The sequence below is a fragment of the Apis mellifera genome, linkage group LG15, assembly GCF_003254395.2.
Source record: "Apis mellifera strain DH4 linkage group LG15, Amel_HAv3.1, whole genome shotgun sequence".
Classification (NCBI taxonomy): domain Eukaryota; kingdom Metazoa; phylum Arthropoda; class Insecta; order Hymenoptera; family Apidae; genus Apis; species Apis mellifera.
The window spans coordinates 2039988-2066690 of NC_037652.1; the positions used below are offsets into that span (position 1 = coordinate 2039988).

At 28.7% G+C, this 26703-nt stretch overlaps 1 protein-coding gene and 1 long non-coding RNA gene across 3 annotated transcripts in view; one reads left to right on the plus strand and one right to left on the minus strand.

The window, feature by feature from the left end:
• Positions 1–26703, minus strand: part of LOC413200 (fibroblast growth factor receptor homolog 1) — a 92663-nt gene that overhangs the window by 59187 nt on the left and 6773 nt on the right. The window lies entirely within an intron of this gene.
• Positions 16385–26249, plus strand: LOC113219251. Its single transcript, XR_003306116.1, has 2 exons — positions 16385–17530; positions 24047–26249. It is a non-coding gene; the product is annotated as an uncharacterized LOC113219251 (long non-coding RNA).

The window sequence follows — 26703 nt, forward strand, 5'->3', positions numbered from 1 at the left end:
CGAATTACTCGATGGAAGCTTCTCTCCCGTAACTCGTCGTTGAGATACGCCGCGCATGCGTGGAACGGTGATTCGCCATCGATTAGTCGGCTCTTAGCCTCCTCCGGCTGATAAACGATCGATGTACTTTTCTTGTTTCACGCCGGGAATCGGAATTAATTGGAGAAGACGTGATCATGAGAAGTATTTTGGATTTGTTTTTGTTCCTTTTCCTTTTATTTTTCTCCTTTTATTTTTTTTTTTATATTCTCAGTGGTATCGAGTAAGGTGGAATATCGCATCCATGTTGTAGAGGTTATGTGATGGGTCGTTAAGAAGATTATTAGATTTGGTTTTTTCTTGGGAATTTTGTGATTTGTGGATATACTACATCGTTTTAATTTTTTTTTCTTTTTAATCCTTAAGTTTAAAGTTTCGAAAATATTGCGACAAAGTAATAAAAAGTTATATAAATGTTTGTGTTTAATAATTTTTAGGTTAATTTATAGTTATAGTTATTTTATAGGTTATTATAGTTAATTTTTAGGTTTATTTATATTTATAGTTAAAAAAAGAATAATATTAAATATAATCATATGATTAAATTTAATATTTTGTTTTTTTTATTTCATGATATATAATATTTCAGTTTTTTATACTTAACATTTTGAAAAATGATTTAATTTCATAAAAATATGATGATCATGTCGCGAGTTATGATTCTATGTGAAATTTATTCCATGTTCAATCATTATTAATCATCATAGCTTCAGGATACTCATTAAATCTCGTGGAGAAGTCATTTGTCCAACTTTCAACTTTTTAGTTTTTCATATCTTGTAGATGACAAGAAATTCTTGTATAATGCATACTTAATTGACATCTTGCAATATTTATACACTTTAATTCTCTAAAAAAGTCTCTGAAAGCTATATTAATTTTACAAACAACTTTTCAAGATAAATAATTATAGACAATAACATCAAATAGAACAGATAATATAATATGTATCACTGATTTATAAATTATAGGATATATTCACTGATTGAGTAAAAAATAAAGTTAACCAAAATTTAATATACTATAACATTACTTGATTTTTTAATATTACTTAAATTTAATTCTAAATATATTAATCAATATATATAAAATCAGAATATATACCTTTTGATTCACAAATTAATATTTTTATAATTAATTTTAACACTAATATCATTTTTTATTTACAAAAAAATTCTTCATACATATCTATATTCATTTTCCTTTTCTATTGTCTTCTTTTTATAACAATTATTACTTTATATCTCTAGTATTTATAAACAATATTAATCATGCTTTAACAATGCAAGTGCTTTAACAATTAGCAATATAATATTAATATTATTTTTCTCTTTATTGATTAGATATTTGATTAGAAATATTTACATAGGAATTAAAATTGATTTAAAATAAGAATTGAGAAGTGAATATTGCAAAAAATATTGAATATATATATTTTAAAGTAAAATATTTATTAAAAACGATAATCCTAATACTTTTGAACGAGAAATGTAAATCTCCATCTATGGCTAGCCATTTTCCCTTCACGATATTTCTTATGTCTCGTCTCGGAACACCCACTTTCCTCTGTACGCAAACAGTATCTCGTAAAACAAATCCGTGCTCACGTTTTTCCTCGAGACCCCGGAGATAATCGACGTGGTTGGTCGATCGTTGAAAGAATTTAGCTTAATCGGGCCGTGACTTCGCGAACTGGGCTACGATAAGAGGTATGTCGGGGAGTGTACGGTGGGCGTTTTATGCTAATCAACCGTAACGTTTCGTTCCTAAAGGACCACCGGCGGGAGACAAAAATTCTCACCACAATGGATCGAGACATGGTCAAGCTTTCACTCCAGCGAGTATTATCGCTATTCGAGATGAAACCCCCTATCTGTTCCGCTACTATCGTCTTGGTAGTATTTTCCTATATGGGGTAATTCTTGCAAGCAAATTATGAACGTTTATGCATTTGTGGAATATTTAAATATACAAATATATGTATGTAAAAATATGTACAAAATTTAAAAATTTGAAACACTTTTTTTTCTTCTTAATATTTATTTGAAGTTGCATTAGTCTATTTAATGGTAACTATAATGCAATGTAAATATATAAAAGTAACTTTTAAGCTTATAATTAGATAATATGATAGATTTTTAATTACAATACTTAATTATATATTTTATATGTTGCTTTTGAATTTTATTTTTTTTAAATAAGCTATTATTTTTTTATTTTTTTTATTTATAATCATTTAGATTTCGTTTAACAATTTTAGCAAGTTTTTTGTTCTGATATTACCATTTATGAAGTTTATATATTTAACCTTTGCATTTTCTACAATCAGGATCAAATTTAATTATTAAATTGAAATATTATTTAGACAATATTATTTAGAAATAAACATACCTTAACTTAATTCCTCTTTTTATAACTATGTATATAAAAATATAAATTTGCATTTAAAATATTTAGTTTAGAGAATATATGAATTTTTTATTCTTTTTTACAATTTTACATTAATTTGCATCAATAAATAAATTATTAGCTGTGAAAATATTCAAATTATGAATATTTCTTGAAATTATTTTATTAATCATAAACCAATATCTCATCATTTATTCGAAGCAATATTGTAATACTTAAAAGGATCTATACCTGATTTAGCAATGTTGTAAGCGATTATCTCGAAGTTTCCTTTAAAGGTAGGAAGAAATACTTCCTGGTAGAGTAATTCATTCGCCATTGTGCGTCACGTACTCGTCATATCCTTCAACTAACGTCATATACATACTATGACGCTAATTTCCATAAATTTAAGAACGATAAAATTAAAATATTCTATAATGTATCGCTGAAAGGAAGCAATATTCTATGCATTTGCATCTAATCATCTAGGAATCGTTTCATTTTCCAATTCTCTTTTATATGAGACAAAATAACCCATTCTCGTTCAAAAGTAGACATCATCATTCAAAAACGTTTAAATTTTTTCAAATCCAATATTTCAACTACCATAATTACTTCTTGAGGATAATAACCTTTCAAATCTTAATATTATGAAATCTGTTTAAAATAAAGAAGTTCTTTAAAATAAAGAATGTTTACAGATCGTTTGTTTTCGATTTTATAATTTTCAAAAATATATATACTATACTATAGTATAGTCAATCGTAAATGTCTTCATACAAGTCTTCATTCTTTATGCAAGATCAAGTAACAAGTTATACAGGTTATACAGGTTATACAGGATCTGATCTAGTTATATAGGGTGTTAATATATTTTTGGAACCTTTTTAGGACCAATTCCAACATCTAATCTAAATTGATATACAATTGAACAATTAAAGCTTATTTATTAAAGTTATAAGGATTTTAAGTGAAATAAAATTAATAGAATGAAACAATTTCATCTCGCTTCATCTAACATAATCTTAAATTGTTTATATTTAATCTAATAAATAGTTTCAAATTATATTTTTGTGTATCAACTTTTATCTTTCAGAACTACATACTATCAACATTTTATATATTGTCTTTTATATTATCTATCATTTTAACATTATTATCTGATTATTTCTTTATTATATATATATTTTATATACTTATTGGAAATGCAAATAAACTTTAACCAATATTTTTATATTTTGTGTTTATTTTGGCCTGTAAAATTTATCTTCTAAGATGTATCAAAGTCTAAATATATATCAATGTAATGATATTAACACCCTATATATTATTTATTCATTTCAGTATCATTAATTACTCATGTATATCTAAGTTATATAAATAAGTTACATGTTATTATACATGTTAACTTTTACTCTTTAATACTCGCTATATTTGTATATTATCAACACTTTCTATATTACTTATTCATTTCCTTTCATCATTCAATATTATAAATTATATCAATATATATATAATCTCTTATAATATTTGGAAATGTAAATAAGCTTCAACCAATATTTTTGTATTGTCTTTAACCTTTCCCTAATTAAAGGTTATGTCATAAATATATTATTTATTCAATATCACTATAATATCTAATACCTAATCATTCACTTTTTATAGAAATATTATATTATACAAAGTCTCAATCCATATCTTTATATATTAATTTTTATATTTGTTTTGACTTTTATAATATTCTTATTCGTTATTTCCACAAATATATTAACACTCTATTACACATTATTCATTCCATTATACGTTTGAAGACATGTTATAGACAATGATTCTAATATCAATCGTCCATCCATAAAAGATTCATATATTCTTGGTATACATAAATGGAGATTGCATGCATATCCAGCCGACGGAGATATATAAATCTGTTCGATCAGGTCTGCAGAGACAAATATTGTTGTCAGCGGACGACAAGCCGTTTACAAGCAGAGGGAGCGAAGGTTGGTAGTCCTGGCGTGGAGACAGCCGCTAGTTCTAGGGATCATTTGTCGTAGTGATCTTTCTAACGCTGTCAAACGGTCGGTTTCACGCTCGCCTGTCCTCGACTTTGCTTCACGCACGTCTATGATTTAATACCATGTGCAATTTTGCGAACGATCTCTGTTCTTGTAATAGACTTTTGTTCTTTGAACGTTCTTATTGTAGAAAGTTGGTTTTTCAAGATTTCCCGCATTGGAATGTTGTTTCAGTTTCAGAGTGTATTGGTTTGAAATATATACAGTTTTTTGTGATCAAATAGAATATGAAATTGAAGAAGGAAAGAATTTTGATTGAAAGATTTTAGCAATGTTGAATTGAATTTGAAAGAATGAATCATTTTTAGATTTTTGGTTTTGCTTTTATTGTTGGCATTCTTAAAAGTCAATTGATGAGTCTTTCAATATTAGAAATAGAATTCTTTTGGTTGGACAATGAACATGAAAGAAGAAATTAGAAAAAAGAAATTAAAAGATGGAATAATATTCATTGAGTGATTTTTAAAGGTTAGATTTGATCAAAATAGATAATTTTTAAAATTCTTTTAGAAAAGATTGATTATTTTGAGTTAAATTATTTCTATGAATGAATTTTTTAATGAGATAAAAAATTAAATATTTGTCAGGAGACTTAAAAAATTCATTTTGTATTCCCACATGTGATATAACGTTATGTTTGTGTTACGATACTTTACAAAATACAAGGTAATAAAACTTTCATATCGATATTATATAAATTACATAACATAATATACGATATAATAACATATAACATAAATTTTCACAAACTAGTAAATATTTTTATACGATTTACATATCTAACTTGAAAGAACGGAATCCAATCCAGCATTGTAAGTCGGCCTCCTCTGCTCAATCGGCGTGGCTAGAGTGGCCCGTTTCTCATCACGCGACAATGAACCGTAAAATCAGGCTTTTACATTAGAATGAGCCCACATGCGACACAAGACCCGCGTTCCCGACGTAACGTCCCACAATGACACAATTCACGGTCGCAGTCCGATGCGACAATACGCGCTTGTTTGCCGGCACAATGAACAAACGGCGATTCAACCACTACACACAGCTGTTACGTGAGAAAATATTTGGGAACCTGTTCGTTTCGCGAAAATCACGAATTTCCGTGACAACACAGATTGAGGTTATGTTCGGTCGCAAAGGTATGTCGGTGAAAGTAATTTGATGTCAATTTTTTTAAATATATTTTATTGTTTGTTTTCATAATGATAGCCACATTTTACAATCTAATTGTAATGAAATTCTTAGAAGATGGGATATATTTATTGATCAATCAATATGTATAAGTATTGTAGATTTAATTGTACATGAAAATTTTATGATGTTTATTGCTAATTCTTTATGTGAAGTATTCTGTACTGTAATTCAAGGAAATATAAAAAAATGTGAATAACAGTATACAAAATATATTAATGTTTATAATTACAATAATAAACCAAGCTATGAAACATATCCTCTGAAACTTTTAAAGTATATAACTTTGCCAGTTACATGAAACAGACTATAATCAAGCAATGTACAAGATATAATAACAATAATAACATATATAATGTATCTCTGAAACTTTTTATCCATTAAAAGATATAACTCTTTCTACTTAAATAAGAAATACAATCTGTACAATATTTCAAGCAACATATCACAAATATAAAATCACAATAATAACAATAATCCTTAATGAAAATATTTTAATCGTTGAATAAATCATTATTCAATGTCAACAGTCAGCCAAACCCCATTCATAATTCTCACAGCATTCCATTTCTTGGAAGACAATCTCGAGGCGTGACGGGGTTATCCCGACCCAAAAGTGGGCAAGGATGATTTTCGCGATGGAAATCACAACCACGAAACCAGTGCACGATGGCGTGTGTATATATCTTCTTCGTTCATTCATCGAGAAACCAGTTTTCGACGCGGTGGTCCGCCAGATCGCGAGCCGGATAAATAAGCGTTCGTTACAGGGAGTTGACGTCCCGACATTGTCGCACGACCCACCAGGAAACCAGCGAAATATCGTCATGGCCCTAGGCTTGATTGGGCGATACAAGGATTTTATGGCGAATAACAAGAGAGCCAAGTCGTATCAATTTTGTTAAACTCCCTATAAATCTTGGAAAAGGAGAGAGAGAGAAGTGGAAATAATAAAAGTCTAATGTGAATATTTTCGACAATTTTTAAAAATTTCGCGATAGTTTACCAAAATATTCTATTTTATTCTTTATTTATTATATTCTACTCTAGTTTATGCTATACTAATTTTTAAGTTAGATTAAGTTAGGTTAGATTAGACAAAGATAAAATTATGTTTAATTTAAACTTTGAAATTATATATTTTTTCAATTAAAATCATACATTTGCATATAACAATTGTATGTCATAAAGATTTTGAGATGGAATTTTTTTTCTAAGAAGATCAATGTTACTTTTTAATTTGATCTACATTTTCTTTCTTTTCTCTAATTATTCCAATTCTAAGATTAATAAGACTATACATGATTTTAAAATAAAATTGTTTTTCAATCAATAATTATCTTTCCATGAATGTAACTTTTTAATTTTACCTTTGTTTTTTTAAAACATAAAACATATAAGTTCATATACAAATATTTTGAAATAAAATCTTGTAATCTTTTCCAATAATTTATCACTGTAATATTTTAGTCTTGTTATATATATATATTTTTTTTTAATTATAAATAGTGTTTCACCAACACTGATCATCAATCAAAACACAAAACATCGATCGAGTATAAAGAAGAAAAAGAAAGATAAAGAAGAAACATTCTTCCATCTTAAGATCACGAGACGACAAATGACAGAACTGTGTCGTGAACATGTCTGCTTAATATTCCACCCCTCGATCCCGTGTTTCGTTCCTCGTAATTCGTGGCGGTGCGACCGATACGGACGCGTCTGTCGATTCTATGCAAATCGGACGATTTATAGGTACCAATCGATGGTTGGGCCGAAGGTGTTCTAGATATTAAAGCGTGACATTATCTTCTGAAACGTGGTTCTTCGCTTTTATTTAAGGGCTTAACACGATTAGACACGGCGATTTGATCGATAACAACAAGGGATCAAATATTTTGTTACATTATAATTGAGCCGATGGCTTCTTGACATGGCTTCAAACATCTGTTTATTTAAACTTACTAGGCCCATAGAATTTGTAAATAAAATATCGTTGGAAGCGAAGAAAAGAGATAATTCAAATGAAAATAACAAGATCAACAATGGAAATATTTAGCATATGTAAATATTTCCTTTTAAAACCTTTTCTGACACGCGAGATAATTCATCGTGACAGATAAAGTAATGTATAATAGTAATAAATATTTCTGAACACCATAGTGATGATTACAGGTTTCCATGTACATTTTACTGTACATAAGTGACTCTTGTAATTAAACGACCAAGCTTCGAGATCAAAAAAAAAAGAGGATTCAAAGAAACAGCACGAATCCCTCCCTCCCTCCCTTCCTCCTCCTCTAATTACACATTCGATTCAAAGAAACCGCACATCATTCTCTCCGCCATCCTTTATTTTCTCAATTTCCACCAATCCTACCCTCCTCCGACTAATTATCATCCGTAACCAGCCATAAAGCTATCGAACACATGACCGCGCTCCCGATCCCCCGATTGAATTTCAAATCAGTCTCAACTACTTCTCCAATTAAAAAAAAAAAAAGAAAGAAAAAGAAAAGAAAAAAATAATAATAACAAGAAAGAATCTCGCAGAGAAAGAAACGAAACGTTGAAAAGAGAAGAGGAGAAAAAAACCGACACGCGAGAACCGGAGAGAAGGAAGAATAAAAAAAAAAAAAAAAAAGGAAAAGAAAAGAAGAAGAGAAGAAAAAGAAACGGTCGGTAAGTGTGTAAGTAGATCGTATCGCGTTCCAAGGCAATTATTCTGAAAGTCAGGTGTAGTTACGGCTCTTCTCAAGGGAGAATTTTCCCCCACCAATGGCCAACTATCGTTTTCGAGCCTGCGCACGACTGCCACAATGTAATCGCGAAAAGGGCAGTCCGTGTACGAGCCGATAAGGCTCGAGAGTCTTGTCGTTTCGCGAGTTTCGGTGCTGTACACGCAAAGGATCTTATCAATGGTAGCTGGTACACGTTACGCGTACAATGTGATAAGGTTTGGACATCGGTTTGATTCGAATCGGTGTACATACGTATAAGCGTATAAACGTTGTCACGGTGATTCGGTTGAGGAATTATCGTCCTCGTTCCTCGTGTGACAACGAGCCTTTTAAACTGAAATTTAATCGATGGAAAGGAGATGGAAACGATCGCTTAATTACCACTCCGTCCGTGTACGCCCTTATAGATGGAGCTGATTCTCAGTGCTCTTAGCGAGAGTTTGTTTTAATTCACGTTCATTTAATCGGATAGTGTAATTGCAGTACGAGGAATTTAGAATTGGACGAGAGATATGTTATACGAAGAATACATATTGTTTCTTTTTTTTCTTTTTTTCTTTTAACATTTATTTTCTCTGGCAATTAGAATTTTTTGCATTTCTAACGTAAGATACAAAAAAGACTTTTTACTTTTTTGATTTAAAAAAGTGAAAATGCATATTATTTTATTAATATGATATAATAGGAAATAATTGTTTTTTTATTATCAAAATTTTTAGTATTTCTACAAATATTATTAACTAGATAAAGTGAGATGGAAAAGAGAATGGAAGAGATGCTGAAGATTATTTGTTGCAAACTTCAATTCAAAAATCAAAAAACTATATTAATTCTGTATTATACATTACATATATTTATTTATATTATATTTTACATATATATATGTCAATGAATTTTTATTTAAATAATAATAATATAAAGAATACGATATTATGATTAATATATTTTATATTTTAAATCACTTGGAATGGAAAAAATTTATATTTGAAATTTATATTGTTTAAAGAGTCACTGTCTTAACTCATCCTCTAATTGTACCATCTAGTTACATTCTATACAATATAGTATATTTAACGTATTGTAGAGATCAAATTAAGATAAAGATTGCCGATGCATGTTTGCTGATCCGAGTTTACGATTGTCAGAGAATCTGAATTGACTAATAAAACTTGAAGAGTAAATACCTCTGAGATATTAAGATCGTCAATGCCAATTTTCTTCAGAAATGATGAACGAAAATTTTTGCAATTATACATTAATAAAGGAGATTGTACATCTTATTTTTGACTTGTTTTGAATCTTTAAAGACTTTTTAATTTTTTACAAATTGACAAATATTGATCATTTAATTAATTTAGTTCAATTCAAATTTTAATATTTTTTAAATTATATCAATTTTGTATCGATTAAAAAAGTAATAATTAAAGAAAATTCAATAATTATAAATTATCAAAATTTTTAAACAATTCGATTATTTAAATTTTCAAATTTTCCCATTATATTATTTTATAATGTATTATAATAACTTTCTCTTCTCTTTTATATTTCGTTATTGCTATAACTAGAGTTCAATTATTCCTATAAAAATATTAATAGAATATAAAAAAAGAAAAAAAAGAAAAAAAAGAAGTGAACAATTTCACTACTTTCACATATTCAATCAATATAAGTAAAGTTTCTAAAAAAAAAAAACAAATTCCCAACAGTGATTCCATTTACATAACCCGTAACAGCCAGCCATAAAAAAAAATCTTGGAAAACACAATTCAATCGCCACAAATCAGTAAATACCATACCATTATCCACCTCCCGAGGCAAACAATCCAATTAAACTTCATATAACAGAAATTCATCGATACTCTTTCCCTCCCTATAATTTCTCATTCAAAATAATAATCGTCCACGCACACAGGTATTCAATCGATCGTAGTTCAATTATCCGCGTATGCACTGAAAAGAGAACCCCCTTCAAGACTACAAAAATTTCTCCTCCCCCCTCCTCCCCTTGATAAATAGATCCAAGAATAAATGAATGTCCATAACCATCCTCCATAATTATACAAAACCTAATCGAGCGAAATTTTTATGGATTTAAAGACCGTACCGTGAGTAGAGTATAGTTTCGTCGCTTCAACTCTTCCAAACGTTAATAATACCATCTAACCCTTTCCTTATTTAAGTTAACGCCGTTAAAAGCCGTGAAGATTTCCCCCTCTTTTAATGATCAATCATCGAGGGGTAAAGGAGCCGGTAATTCGTTTCTCGTTCCAGACTTTGATTGATATGTCGTAAAGAGGTAAACTCGTAGCCATCGGTTCGATCGTGCTAATTAACAAAAAAAAAAAAAAAAAAAAAAAAAAGGACGGAGAGGAGGTGATTTCGAGATCGCGATGAGATAACGCACGTTATCGAGGGTTAATTATCGAGATGGTCTCCCGACGATAGTTATTATTTAACGATATGGTTATTACTCGGGCAGCCATATTTCTTTCGATCATGCAGAGTCAATGAGCAGCGCCATCCAACGACACTAACTCGAAAATGGGGGAATATTGGGTGTTCTGCTGTTTGAAATAGTTTTAGTCAATGATTTTTTTTTTTTTTATTTGTAAAAATTTAGATTAGTTTTATCACAGGTGAAATTTATATCTTTGGATAAGATATAATTTATTATTGAGTTTATAGTTACTTTTTGAGATATTTCATTTCACATTCAAGTAATAGAATGAAATTTAATCTAGGTTATAAATAAAAATATTAAAAAATAGAAAAGATTATTGAAATTAGCTTTAATAATAATTCTAATGTTGGATATTAATTATATATATTAAATTAAACAAATTTTTTATTCGAAAATTATTACGTTAAAAAATAAATTATTTAGAATTTAAAATAGTGAACTATATGTTGATATTACTTCAATTCGCCAATTGTGATATTATTTAGACCAATGAGATCTTATTTGTCCTTTGAAAATAAATGAAACATATCAATTCCTCCAACTGAATTTATAATGATATGTATTAAGATATGTATTATCAGGAGAATATAAATGTTTAAATTAAATATCAACGATACTTTTATACAAACGTTAAAATAAATCCATTAGAGATTAATTTCGATAGAAGATTTTAATTTATTTTATTCTACCGAATAAAAATACGAATATCGGTGTAATTTACATGCAAATGCAACAATTAAGAGTTGAAATAATTTTGTAAAAATATAACTTAATTGCAATATCAAATAATCATTTTTAAAATAATTTATTATTTTATATCGGATCTTATGCTAATTCTGATCGGCAGTATTAAATGAGTACATAAATTATTATCAAAGAGATTTTAATGTAATCTCTCTTGTAAAAAGTAGAAATATCGAAATAATTCGACAATAAATTAATTGCAATTATCGCTTGATATAAGGAGAAATAATTTTAAAATAGATATAATATATTGTAATAATTATGGATTCAAGAATTAAATATCCTGATAAATTCATTCGAGGTTTAATAATTTCTACAATATTTTATTCAGAAATATTATCGGTACAATTCCAAACGTGGATTCAAGTATTAAAAGGACTGAGATAAGTTAATAAGTAAGAAGATTTTAGCGATACACCTTTATAAGAAATATCATCATATATATTCATACAATTTCAGGATTAATTCTGATATGTGTACAAAGTAATAATATCAGTAACAAGTCTGACAGATAAAGAAAAACGATATTTCACTTTTCAAGATAAATATATTGTGCTTGGATTTAAGCTTCGAGAAATGGAAGTATTAAACAAGTTCTTTTCTTAAAGATAAAAAATAAAATGATCCAATTATTTATCCTATCTTGAAATTTATTTGTCATATTCTTAGTATGAAATTGAATTTTAGTAAAGATAAGTTAATTTTAATTAGATTAATTTTACTTCTTGCATAAATAATAACAGCAGATTCTTAATAAAACATATTTATAAAAAATATTACCAACTATAAATATAATTATAAAAAAAATAAAAATATTTTGAATGATGTTGATTGAATTTTGAATATTGTTGATCATAAAGAATTATATAATTGTAATATTTTTTATATAACATATATGAAATAAATTAAATTCTTAAAGTTCTTAAATTTTTCTATTTATGAATATTTCAAAGAATAATTGTCTTGTTTTACTTTTCCTTCAAAAAATAGAAATTCTTATTTCTCAACCAAATAAACAGTAATTTTGACAACAAAGAACTATTTTTCTTTAAAAAAACTCCATGCAAATTTTTCCATTCACTCAAAATGTTAAAACACAAATCACTTTTCTAGATATCCTGTATAGAAAGAACCATAATACTTTCAATTTTAATTTTTTAATCAAACTTTCAATCAAAAATGATTATTTTTCTCTTCTTTGAAAGAATTCCCTTTCCATCTATAGTAGATTTATTCTAAAATTTTTGTACTCATCATTATTTAAAATTCTAAAAAAATAAAATACACGGGACACCCTGTATAAGGGGAGCCACGGTCTGTTCCAGGGTGCACAGGGCGACATAAAAAGATAGGTAACATCGTTGCGTTTCCCTGTTCTCCATTAGCATATCCGATTACGGGCCGCAATGCGCACTGGAACGAGATAATTAGAAAAGATTGCGCCAAGAGTCCGTTTCGCAGTGCGCAAACACCTCGACCGTGTGTGTAGTGTGCCTCCTCCTCTCTTTTTTTTCCTCCTCCTCCTCCTCCTCCCTCTTTTTTTTTTATTTTTTTCCCTTTTTTCTCGTCTACCCTCTCGAACAAACAACGAGGAAGTGAATTATGATCGACGGATGCGGCTATCTCCGGCGACGAAAGGAAAACATTAACTCGTCGTTTTTCATCATGGACGTCCATACGAGTTTCGACTCGTGGAAGATTCAATTTAACTCCCTGCCACGTGCAGGCCAAGTTCGATCTTCGATGGGTATGGCGTTATTTACTGGCTTCTGTATATTGCTTCTGTCGAATGGATTTATGAGAGTGGGGATAAGGGCATGTGATTTACCCTTTGTGGTGGTAAGTGAAAGAAATTTGAAGATTGATATATTGATTATTTTTTTTTTTTCATGCAAATTTGTTGGGTAATATGAGGATAAATATGAAACGATAATAATAATGATAAATTTTTTAATTTTAATTTAGAATTATGTAATATTGAATTTTTATTTTCTTGTTTAATTAATAATGTATTTTATAGATTAAAATAACTCTAAAACAATTTCTCAAAAACAAAAGAATTCCAAGTTTAAAATTCAATTGTAAACCTTTTATGCTTTCAAAAATACTTTATATAAAATAAATTATTATATACTAAAATATTATTATAAACTTTTAAATTCCTAAAGAATTGACGATTTTCCAAACACTATTTTTGATCCTTCAAAAGAAAATCTCGAAATAAAAGATCCTTGGAGAAAAAAGAGAAGTCATCAGTCATCTTTATGAGAAAGAATCAGGGAGGTAAGGGTCAAGATTGGACCACGGTCGTTTAAGAAATCGCGATAACGCTAAAGCCTGCGTGACACGCTTTCACGAAAGGAAGTATTTCTCGTTATCCTCGGATTATTTCCTTAAAACGATGAAACAAGTAGCTGGATATTTCATTAATCATCATTAAATCCGGCTGGAAGTTGCTGCCACGAAATAATGAGACCGTTCTATGTTGGAGATTGTGCTGCTTTAATCTCGATTGGCATCAAATAACACAGCGCCAGACACATCTTTTTTCTCACTCCCTCCTCCTTATTTTCTCCTCTTCTTCTTCTTCTTCTTCTTGTTTCGTCCCCCTATCTTTTTTTATTTTTTTCTTTTTCTTTTTCCATTATTTCGTTTCCCAAAGGACACAGACCCGAGTTGTTTAGCGTGAGATTTTATCTTTATAGAAACGAAACATGCCGTGGAAAAGGATCCTTCTGGGAGGTAATCGATTTTCAATGATGGAGCATCGATCAACGCATTAATCGATGCTCCTGATGAAAAATTCATCGCACTTTATGTTTTAATAGAGGATGAGGATTTTATGAGGATTTTACAGTTTTGTTTTATAACAACAGGGACAGACACATTCTTCTGTTTATGAGGATATCGTGATAGTTTGAGCTATTTTAATGAAAGGAATTACGAATTAATGACTTCTACAAGTAGATTCCTCTGGTATAAATATAGTAATGATAGAGTAATGAATAGTAAGGGATACAGTAGAACAAAATAGAACAGTAATGGAGGTATAATGGAATGGTTAAAAGATACAAATTAGATGATACTGAGATAATATTTTATCTAATTGTATTTAATATCTATTTTATTATATTGGTTATTTATAATATAAGTAAATATTAATTATGATATTTAAAAAAAAATATAGATTATATATACATGTAAAATTTTTCAAAATACAAAAATAAAATATAACTGCAAATTTCTAAGTTTACAAAATTTCTCAATCAAATAATTAGCAAGGCTAATATCAAATTTGTATTTCTGATTTATATCTAATAATCTCAATAAAGAAAATACAAATTTTCAACTTATCAAGAGTAAAATTTTAGATTTACACTATGTTTATCAAACATCATGAAATTGGGTAAAATCAATTATTAATTTTTATTATTAATATATATATAATATAACTATCAATTATTATCTAATAAAATAGACAAAGTTAATACATATTAAATTTATAAAAATAAATTATAAAAACATGATCTCAATTCCTCTTTTCTCGGATACGCAAACTTAATAGAAGAACCTTGTTCTCTCGTTCGTTTCTCGTCACACGAGCTATAATCGCATGGAGAATCTTTTCAGAACGGTTGATACAGATCCTTTTGTCTTCTGCGCATGATCTAGCCACGCATCGTTGTCCAGTAATTGGCGGAATGAGCGCAACGAGGTCGAGTGATTGGCGGAGTCTCTCTCTTCGTGTGGTTCCTTCGAGCCTTCAGGCTTCTATTATCCGATACTATACTGTGTAATTGCGTTGCGATTCCGTTTATTCTATGAATTAATCTCTGAACAAGTTTCCAAAGTTATATTGCAATTGAAAATTAATAAGATTTATTTTTTTACTTGAAATGTTTGTGAAATTTTGAAGATTATATTATTCTTATATTAATTTTTTATGAATAGGAATATATAATATCAAATATACAAGTTATAACGATGAATGAAAAATATTTCAATATCGAACAGCATACCAGTAGATAAACAAAAACAGGAAAAAAAGAAAGACAAACAGGAGTAATGAAAATACTTGTCAAGAAGTCATTAGGGTATCTCTTATTTGCGGTTTACCGCAGTTGCGGTTAACATTATTATGCAATCAGACGATTAGGAGACTGTAGTATCAGTCCCCGCAAATAGCTTCATAAGGCGTTCCTCGTAGCCATCGACTATAAATATTGATGATCTATTGGTGAAGAAAATTGTTGGTTTGATGTTTGTTCACAAGTCATCTGCTTCGTGTAAAGTGCAATATATAATATATGTATTATATTATTAGGGAGATAAATATATATATACTTTTCCACTATATGTTTTTTTAATTGATCTGATATGTATATGAAGCAGAATATATAGCATGCTTGTCTGAAGTTAATTAGGAAGTCTATTAATCACGATTGATATGTAAATCGTATATGCTTGAGTAAACATGGTGTTATTTCATAGAATTCGTTTATCGAATCAAGAGAAATTCTGTGATAATTGAAACAATTTCTGTATACAAAATATATATAATATAAATTGTATTGTTGGATAGAAAAATAAACAAATCTTATATATTATTATGTAAACAATTTACAATATGGTATTACGAATATTTTGAAACATTATATAATTTTCATGAATTATTGTAATCTTATCAAAATCACAACTATAAATTAATTTTATATTATATTTACTGATGTATTATTAAGTTGAAAATACACATATAGTTAAATTATTAGATTATTATTTATACTATTAATATATACTAATACTATATTGTTCTACTGTAATACCAAATTGTATTTATCATTAAAATAAATACTATTGAAAATATTGTTACTACATCTACATCATCACATCAATTTTATCAATACAAACAAAAGCGTACATTTTTATTTTAAAAATAACAACAAAATCCTAAAATTAAAAAAGTATACCACCAAATAACCTATATAACCTATACACAATCTAACCTATCATGTCGCGTGTTGCGGTTCCGCTCAGTGATTTTGCGCGCACGATCACGTTGCCGTGTTATACCATGTAACGATTTCGTATGTATACGAAAAACGGTTGCCCGTTAAAAATACCCCATATCTCAATGCCGAGAGGAAATGATTCCGATTCCTTCTCTTCTCCCTTTCTCTTTTTACGAGTAACACATAACATTTCGCGAAAACGACATCATGATCGCTTTGAATAAGAACAGGAAAAAAACTCACGAAAAGCAATAAACGTTCGTGGCATGGTTTACGTCGGAACTCTCGAAAATATGCACTGGTCTCAATGTACTTCTACGAACGATAATCCTTGTCCAAACAAATCGGCTCGATCCTTCGAAGGAATCGTGTATTTCGAAGCAGCGTTTGTTCGTTTGTTTCACACAGGCTTCACAAAATTACCCGTAAACAAATGGAGAATGTTCCAACGCACGAGAGAGGGATCGTTCTTGCTCGTGGCACGCGTCGCCGTTTTTTTCGGAGGGCGCTGAAAACGGCGCGTGACGAAGCCCACCTGGCGGCGAAATGTAACGAGATTCTTTTGGATTCGGAGGGTCTTTGTACGATGGAAGCAAAATATGTCGTGTTGTGTATTGATTCTAGAAGAGGTTAGAATCATTCGAGCTAATTTGTGGTTTACGTTCCGAATGTTTGTGAAATGTAACGTTCTACACGTAATGGAAGGTATTCACAATAATGAAGTTGTTCTATTATTCCAAAACAATCATAAATTCTAATATAATTTTAAAAAGGCTTTATAATGTGTTTATTTTGGAATAAAAACAAGATTATGGAAAGAAGATTTTTATTGAAGGAGATTATTGAAGATTCTTTATCACATAAGAAGTTACAATTACAGTTAAGTACATAAAATTAAGATTATATTATTCTTATGCAACTATTAAAATAAAATTACTAAAATATATATTCAATTAAATTGATAAAAATTCTAACCATATTTTAAATATATATATATATATATATATATATATATATATATATATATATGTTCCTTCAAAGATATAAAAATTCTTACACAAAATTGATTTTTAAATTAATCTATAAAAATAATTTAAAGTTTTCTTTAATTTATAATTTTACGATATTTTTATGAATCCACCTCTCAAAAATAATGTTCTATAGAAGACAGATTGTTTTTATCTACGATTTCTTTCTTCTTCATTATTGTCTAAACTTTGCCTTGATTCGTATTGTCTCGCACGGCTGCCGTGTGCAGCGAGCGAGGCAATTAGGGAATCCAGATTTTAATCGATAAATTAAACCGCGAGTGTTCGTGCCAGCGTGTCTACGCTCGCATGAATTCGCATACGCGTGCACGTGCAGTCGCATGCTCGAATATCTGTGCAATTACAACAATGCTTTATCATGCGTACCAACATTCCATCGAACCGTGACATGTTAGTAATTGATTTGTTGATGCCTTTTAATATTAAATTAGAACGTTGATTTTTTTTTAATGTTTTTCAAAGGATGTTGACAAATGTATGTATATTTAATTTTTTCTTAATTCAAGCATAGTTTAAACGATATAAAGGTATATCGATGACATTTATAGACGACATATTTAGATTATTTTTTAAAAATATAATAATGTATTGAGTAATATTATTCAATATTTATATTTTAATCATTAAATAAATGCAGTTAAAATGTAAACAATAATTATTCTTTTCTAAATCAAGTTATAAAAAAGAGGTTATGTTGATGATATAGTTTATAATAAAGTTAATCATTAATCATGTTTTTTATTTATAATTATAAAAAAATTAAATCTCCATGTAACTTAATTAATCGCGAAACGTTAATCTTGCAACTTGTTGTTCAAAATGCAATCAAAATATTCGATAAATAAATTAGAAACCATCAAATGGACGTCCATTACTATTTCAAAATGGCTTCCATTCATTGCACTCAATTTTGCAATTCATCATCCGCGCTAATTTACCTATCATGCTCATTCGCTTCGAAGTTCCTCGAACAACTCGTTTCATTTCCTCAAATAAATCCAAACAAAGAAGAGGAAACCTCAGTTCTAAGTTATAGAGCCGTGTTTGTTCTTCGTTTTTGGCACCAGACGAAGTTTAATGACGTCAATTCTCTATTCGAATTTCGAAATAGCATTTTCGATCACGTCGACCTGAGCCAATTTAACTTTTTTCTCCATTTCCTTGTCTGTGTGCCTTGTTATTATTTCTTTCCATCATGATAGTAATAAGAATTCGAAAAGATTGTCTATTTCTTCAAATTAAAATCTCGTACACGAATTCTCGTATTAACCATAAGGTTATCGATGATGTAAATATTCCAAAACTTTACGTGAGAGAATTCGCATTGATTTGAGTTTACTCGTGGTCTAAATGCTTGATTTTATTCAGTTGGAACTAGTGCCAAACGGTTTCTAGTAATTTGCAGTGATGATTATTTGAGTTATTGAACGTATTGAAAGTGAAGATGTAAAGGTGGGTTTGTTATGTTATGATTATTACTATCCCTGTTCTTTATATATATATAGTATCTATTACTGTTATGATACTATTATTATTGCTTATATTATTTCTATTGTTAGTAATTGATTACATATCATGATTATTATTATTCTAATTTCTTATTATCTTTATATTAATTGTTCTCTTATTATTTTTATATAAAGAATGTAATAGATATTATCAATTTCTTAGAAAAGAATCATATTAATTTCTAAATTTATGTATTAAATGATAAAATGATATTTTTTGATATTATTTATTCTAATAACAATTTCATATTATTCAGATAAAAACATATTTTACTAAATACACTTTACTGAAAACCATACAATAATAAAACCATCTTCAGATACAAACAAGTTCAAGAAAAGATTCATTCTGTCTCATCAGTGATTGCATTTGCTTCTTAGCAAACTCATTCTCTTTATTTCCTTCCCTTAAATATCCTTCTTTTGCAAATGGCAAAGTGTCAAAGAAATGTTTATCATGATTATTATTATTTTAATTTCTTATTATCTTTATATTAATTGTTCTCTTATTATTTTTATATAAAGAATATAATAGATATTATCAATTTCTTAGAAAAGAATTATATTAATTTCTAAATTTATGTATTAAATGATAAAATGATATTTTTTGATATTACTTATCCAATAACAATTTCATATTATTCAGATAAAAACATATTCTACTAAATACACTTTACTGAAAACTATACAATAATAAAACCATCTTCAGATACAAACAAGTTCAAGAAAAGATTCATTCTGTCTCATCAGTGATTGCATTTGCTTCCTAGCAAACTCATTCTCTTTATTTCCTTCCCTTAAATATCCTTCTTTTGCAAATGGCAAAGTGTCAAAGAAATGTTTATCATGATTATTATTATTTTAATTTCTTATTATCTTTATATTAATTGTTCTCTTATTATTTTTATATAAAGAATATAATAGATATTATCAATTTCTTAGAAAAGAATTATATTAATTTCTAAATTTATGTATTAAATGATAAAATGATATTTTTTGATATTACTTATCCAATAACAATTTCATATTATTCAGATAAAAACATATTCTACTAAATACACTTTACTGAAAACTATACAATAATAAAACCATTTTCAGATACAAACAAGTTCAAGAAAAGATTCATTCTGTCTCATCAGTGATTGCATTTGCTTCCTAGCAAACTCATTCTCTTTATTTCCTTCCCTTAAATATCCTTCTTTTGCAAATGGCAAAGTGTCAAAGAAATTTTTCGCGGTCGAATATTTTCCCTTGTATCAAAGGGAACATAAATCTGCAAGTTCATCATAGTCATCGCAATTGCGTTCTGATCGATGTGATCTCGTTCATGCGCTATAAGCCGACATGGCAATAAAAGAGGACATAAGCGAAGACAGATGACTCCTGCTTTAATCGTCACGTCCGCGAAACGTTTTAATTCCCCGACAAACGGCTGTCCATCTCCTGGCCTGGCCGATTAATAGACTCGTTGCGTGAAAACGTCCAGCTCTATCCATGCGATCGTCCCTGAGGATTCTCCTTTTCCAACGCATGATTAATGGCTTCCATCAACACTGACAATCACTTTTTCTTTAATCTTCCCGTAAAATGTTCCCCGGCACGTCATTTAGGCGTATATTTTGACATCTGATATTGGTCGTTCGATAAGATAACGATAGACGGATGGAAAATTGTTCTTCGAACGAAATTGCCGCGAATATTCGTGGAATCTTGTTTAATGATTGCCAATAATAAATATATACTCTAGGTGGATAATTAAGAGAGGTTATGTTAAAAATTATGTTCTTACAGGCTACAATAATTTGAGTTTATTTTTCTTTTATTTTCTTGTATCATATTAAGATTCATAATTTATTTTAGAGGTTAGATTGCTCTTTCCTATGCAAATTCTTTTATTATTTTATATTATAATTATATTATATAATTATAATTTTAATATATTGTAATAAAATCATAATTGTAATTTTTTTCTCTTTCTTCTATATTTTCCTTCATTTTTTTTTTTATTTTATAAAGTATGTTTACAGTATCTCTTAGAAGATTGTTTATAGTTTTTGAAAAAAAATTAAAAAAGTAGCCTAAAATATACATAAATATATAATAGTTTAATTATTTAAATTTTATCATAATCCATAATCAAAGTTATATACTTCATAATTATATAAAAAATTCATTGAATTTAAAGAGTTACTCGTTCATTTCAAAATTCACCCATAAAGATACTTCGAATGTTACTGTATGTATATATTTTTGAATAACTCTTTCACTAACTTTCTTAACACAAAAATCTGATGCCAGATTAAATGAATACAATGTAAATAGTTGGACACATGTAAGAAATCTTTCTGACTAAATTGATTCTCTTACGATAATTATGAAATGAATAATTAATGAATAAAATCAAACTATTTCAAAATTAATAAAAGTGTTATTGATATAAAATTATATCCTATCGATCGAGGGAGATTTATGGTCGAGTGGATCCATTCGTCTTGCTAGCACCTCGTTAGGTATTAATTAAGGCCGGTTTTTAACACGGCGGCCCTTTTTAATTGGCCGCATCGAGTCGCGAGATTTGTGGCGACGAGAATAAACCGCATGCCGCTGTGAAATTTATTAATAACTGGCCACAGTGTACCCAATGAATTCCCAGAAGAAAAACCGCCGGCTGCCCACGCGATTCATACGATCGTCGCGCGTTTTCATTAAGCTACAGAACCCGATCGACCTCTTGTCCCTATGCTATTACACAGAATCCACGCGATTCGTTTTCATGACCATAGATCTCGAATAAATTGCTTCAAAGAATCTCGTTAATTTAAAAATTTTTCTGAGGGAACTATTCTGTGTGTTGCACGATATATATATATATTTTTTAAATTGGATAATTTTTAATAAAAATATTAGTTTTTTTTTAGAATTAAAAGCTTTTATCAATCTTTCTAAGAAGATAAAACTTTAATTGTTTATTTTTTTTTGAAAATATTTTAAGAACTAGAATTCTGGAATTTTTTTTCTTTTGAAAAAGTTATTGTGTATTTAATATTTTTGAAAAATAGTTTTTCATCATATTTATCAGATATTGATCAGAGATAAATTTTGAAATTTTTCTCTTAAATATTACATATTTATATATATTATTTTTAATGAAAATTTTATGTTCAAGATAATTGAACATAATAATATAATGTTCCATTGTATCATTTGTATTATTATTTTTTTATACAAAGATCAATTTCAACTTCAAAAAATATTTATTTTTCTTTAAAAAGTTATTATGAAATTATGATATGGTATATTTTTTGAAAATTAAGTCTTTTGACCATGATTTTTATTAAATTCATTGATTAGATCTGAAAATGCAATAATATCAAAAAACTTTAATTACAAAGCTCAAAGTTCAGAGTTTCAAAATGAACAAGGGAAAATAAAAGAAGTTTCAGGAAATAAGATATAAAAATTCAATCACAATAGGGTGAGAGAGAGAGAGAGAGAGAGAGAGAGAGAGAGAGAGAGAGAGAGAGAGAGAGAGAGAGAGAGAAGAAAAAACAGAAATTAACCAGATTTTTCCTTCGAAATACTTTCTAGTGTCTCGTTTCACGTTTCTCACACTTCCAAACGTAAATCTCTCGACGTGCAACTATGTTTCAACACATTTCTCGGAGACGAGGATTTTTTCCAGGGACATCCATGTTCGAGGCCTCGAGAAGGTATACGGATGCGTTTGCATGGATGCTATATCTTTTCACGCTGTCTTCCCGTTCATGTTTCACGTTTCTCGAGGTTAAGATGGCTTCGAGGAAGCTGATTTATGGGGTGAATCTAACCAGGTGTTCCATGTCTTTTGGAATGCGATAGAGAGATATTTTAGAAGTACTCTGAGCTTGCTTTGAACCACCATTCATGATGTTGTGAATTATAAAGTAATGATTTAATGTTGTTTTGACCTTATTTAGACCTTATTTTATTTCTTTGAGAGAAGATATGATATCTGATTGGTGTTTAACCTTTTAATGGTTTTAAAATGTGGATTTTTTTTAAGATGAAAATGCAAAGAATTTTAATGAGGCATATTTTGGTGATTTAAAAGAATTTTGAAGTTATAATAAAAAAATATGTAATGCTACTCTTTTCACAAAATCTGGATATTTATTAATCATTGTTATATCATAAAAATAAGTTAAATTATTGTAATATTTTATTACAATTAAAAGTATTAAATAAGATTAATTACTTGTAGAGAGAATATTAATTAAGACTCAACTTATTTTATATTTTTATTTATTATTAATTTTTTTACATTAATGATTTTAAAAAAAGAGTTTTTTAAAAAGTTGAATATTCTAAATACTCTAAACAATTCTATTATAAAATATTATGATGATATTAATTAATCTAATATTATCTAAATATGTATTTTTTATTATTATTTATTATCTATTTAGATAAAATTATTAACTGTTAAATTATTTGCTTGCTAAAAATTGAATATTCTAGATAGATTATGATACTATTACAATAGACTATGATATTAATCTAATCTATTTAGATTGTAACATTATCAAAATCTATTCAACTAAAATTATTAGATATATATAAATAAATGTTTTAAAAATTGCTTAAAAATTCATTGCCAGAAAAATCATTTCACATTTTTGAGAGATATTTTTGAATAATCTGTTCAATAAATAACAAAAAGTCATAAATAGGATACCTACATTATTAAGTAAAATAAGTAAAATTGCCATTTCCATAAAATACTTCTTAAATCTCCTTACGTGCCTGCCAAACAACTAATTATCTGCCTTATTAGCGTAATAAATATGCTCACCTTGCAGTATCTCGCTAATAGCCATCAGGATGATTTCCAGCGACGATTGCCACAAATAATACCTTGCCGATCGATAGATGGAATCGACGTTGGAAATTAATTGGTGCCGTTAGTTGCCGAGTTAATTGCCGCTCGTACTACAAGCGCGCCACTTTTTCTCGTCTTGGACCGATCCTCGACATAATCTCGTCGATCACCGGAACAGGAGCAAAGAAATCGAGTGTCTAGACGTGATGATGATCGCCGATGGAAGTCGAGGTAAGGGATCTTTTAACGAACTATTATTTGCATACCTTCGATTTCTTTTCTTTTCTTTTCTTTTCTTTTTTTTTTTATTTATTTTTTTTTTTTATTTCTTTTATTATATATTAAGGTAAATGCAGGTTCGAAGAATGTTTGCTTCTTTTTAGATAAGTTTTGTAATGTTCCACAATATTCGATAGATAATAGAAATCAAAAGAAATGTGAGCTGATGTTTTGGTGAGATGAGACAAGAAGAAACGAAGAGTTTGCATTGTCGTTCGACGAGTTAATTGATCATGAGGAACCATCATGGAGTAGGTCATGATTTGTGTTTTGCTCATTATACAGTATATACCTGGGTAAGGTAATATAATAATAATTTTATACTATTGCAATTTTTATAAGTTTTTGTATTTTAAATTTTTAATTTTAGAAAAATGTATAACTCTGTAAAAAGATTTTAATCTAAATGAAGATTCTTTCTTTTTTTTAATTACATTATTTCAAAAATTTTTCTATTGCGCCACTGCTGAACAACGGTACCTTACATATTTTTTCATCTAATCATTATTATATGCCTCTTAAATCATAGAAATCTTCCATATAATGCATAAAATAAGCATTTATCTTTTACCTAACGAAATTCACATCAAAAAATTTTCCTCAGGAATGATTTATTATTACAAAGCTTTTCTACGCGTCTCATAAAATTATATTTATTCATTAATATATTCAAGTAAAAATCTTCTTATCTAATCAATTGCAACACCAATTTAACTTAAGAAATATTATTGCAAATTTTTTTTAGATTAATATTTCTGGTTAAGATTAATAAATACTTAAGTAATTCACTTAATTCACTTACAATAATCTTATATTTTTATAAAAATTAGTTAAAACTTATAAAATGGAATTATAATAACAAAATTTCTTCACATATCAGAATATAGAATGATTATTATACATTCTCAAAGATACTTTTTTTCAAAAACTTTCAAATAATCCATCTAATTAATTCTTTCTCCCCCAAAAAAAAATTTCTTCATGTATCACATAGAATTCATCAACCAAAAAAGATATAGATTTTTCTATGATCAACAATATTCAAATAAGTAACTTAATCTAACTCAACATCTACAAAAATGGAATTCTGGTGTTGCAAATATTTTCTTTATAAATCCATTTCCTAAGAAAAAAAACAATATAAATTTCTTCTCAACTAGAGTAACGTGTAAACATAGAAATGATACCGCAATATATATACCTTGGCACAATGAAACGATCTGCCGATCTGAGCACACTCCTCTCCTCGTCGAGATCGGCATCGAGCGAAGAGTGCTCCTTAACTGTACTTGACTTTCGAGACGAAGGCCAGAAAGAATGAAAGTAAGGGGGGGAAGGGGGAGAAGAGGGTTCACAAACGGGGGATAGAAACGTCCATTATTCTATTCCGGCGAAGTGAGGCCGGCAATCTGGCCTTATAAAATAAACCACTCTAGCGCTTGCGGTCGGTGCGATCTGTCAAATAAATCGTGCCTCGTTTCTTACCAGCTTACTTACCCGGCCGAGTTCCCTTTATCTATCCTTTTCTTCGCTTCCCTCAGCAAAGCATTACGGATTTCGTTGCTCTTCCCACCAAAGTTTCTCGAGTTCGTGAAATGAAACATGGCCTCTGTGGAGACAGAGAACAGGAAGATTCGTCTTCATGTGAAGACGGGGAATAGGATTAGAAGGAGATACCCGATTCACAATGCGTTCCACTGTGTCTTTCCATCGATCATTTTTCCTTGGTTGAAGACGAGCGGCGCGATTTATACCATGTTACATTACTTAGGTCGTATAAATCGTCTTTTTGATAGGGAGAGAGGGGGAGGGAGGCAGGTTGAAGAAGATTTGAAGTGGTGTAGAATACAGAGGATGGTTGATGGATTTTTCTGTATATCTGGGATTTTTGAAAAAAAAAAAAAGATATGTTCTGTATAGATTCTATATAAGTTTTTTTTTATAAATTTTCCTTATTTTCTATGTTAAATCAAATAACAGATATTGAATTTTTTTTTTTTCTTCATTCATAATTCTATTTTCCTTGTTTCCTCTTATTTGTTTATCTTTATCTGTGGATAATATTTTCTTTATTTCTTTAAGTTTTTATTAAATTTACATAAATAATATTCTAATAGTAATTATTTAATTATCAAAGATAATTCTTTGAATTTCTTAACTTGTTGGCAATTATTGCATCATCTAGATCTTTGCTATAATATAAACTACACAAAAGCTCACTTTTTTTTTAAACGTTTAATTACCCTTAATTTTTGCGCGTAATTAAAGCTACCAATTATATTTTGCTCGTGCTAATGATCCAGTTAACGATTGCGCTAATCAATTCCAGTAAATCTTAGTGAAAGAAAAGGCTCAAAT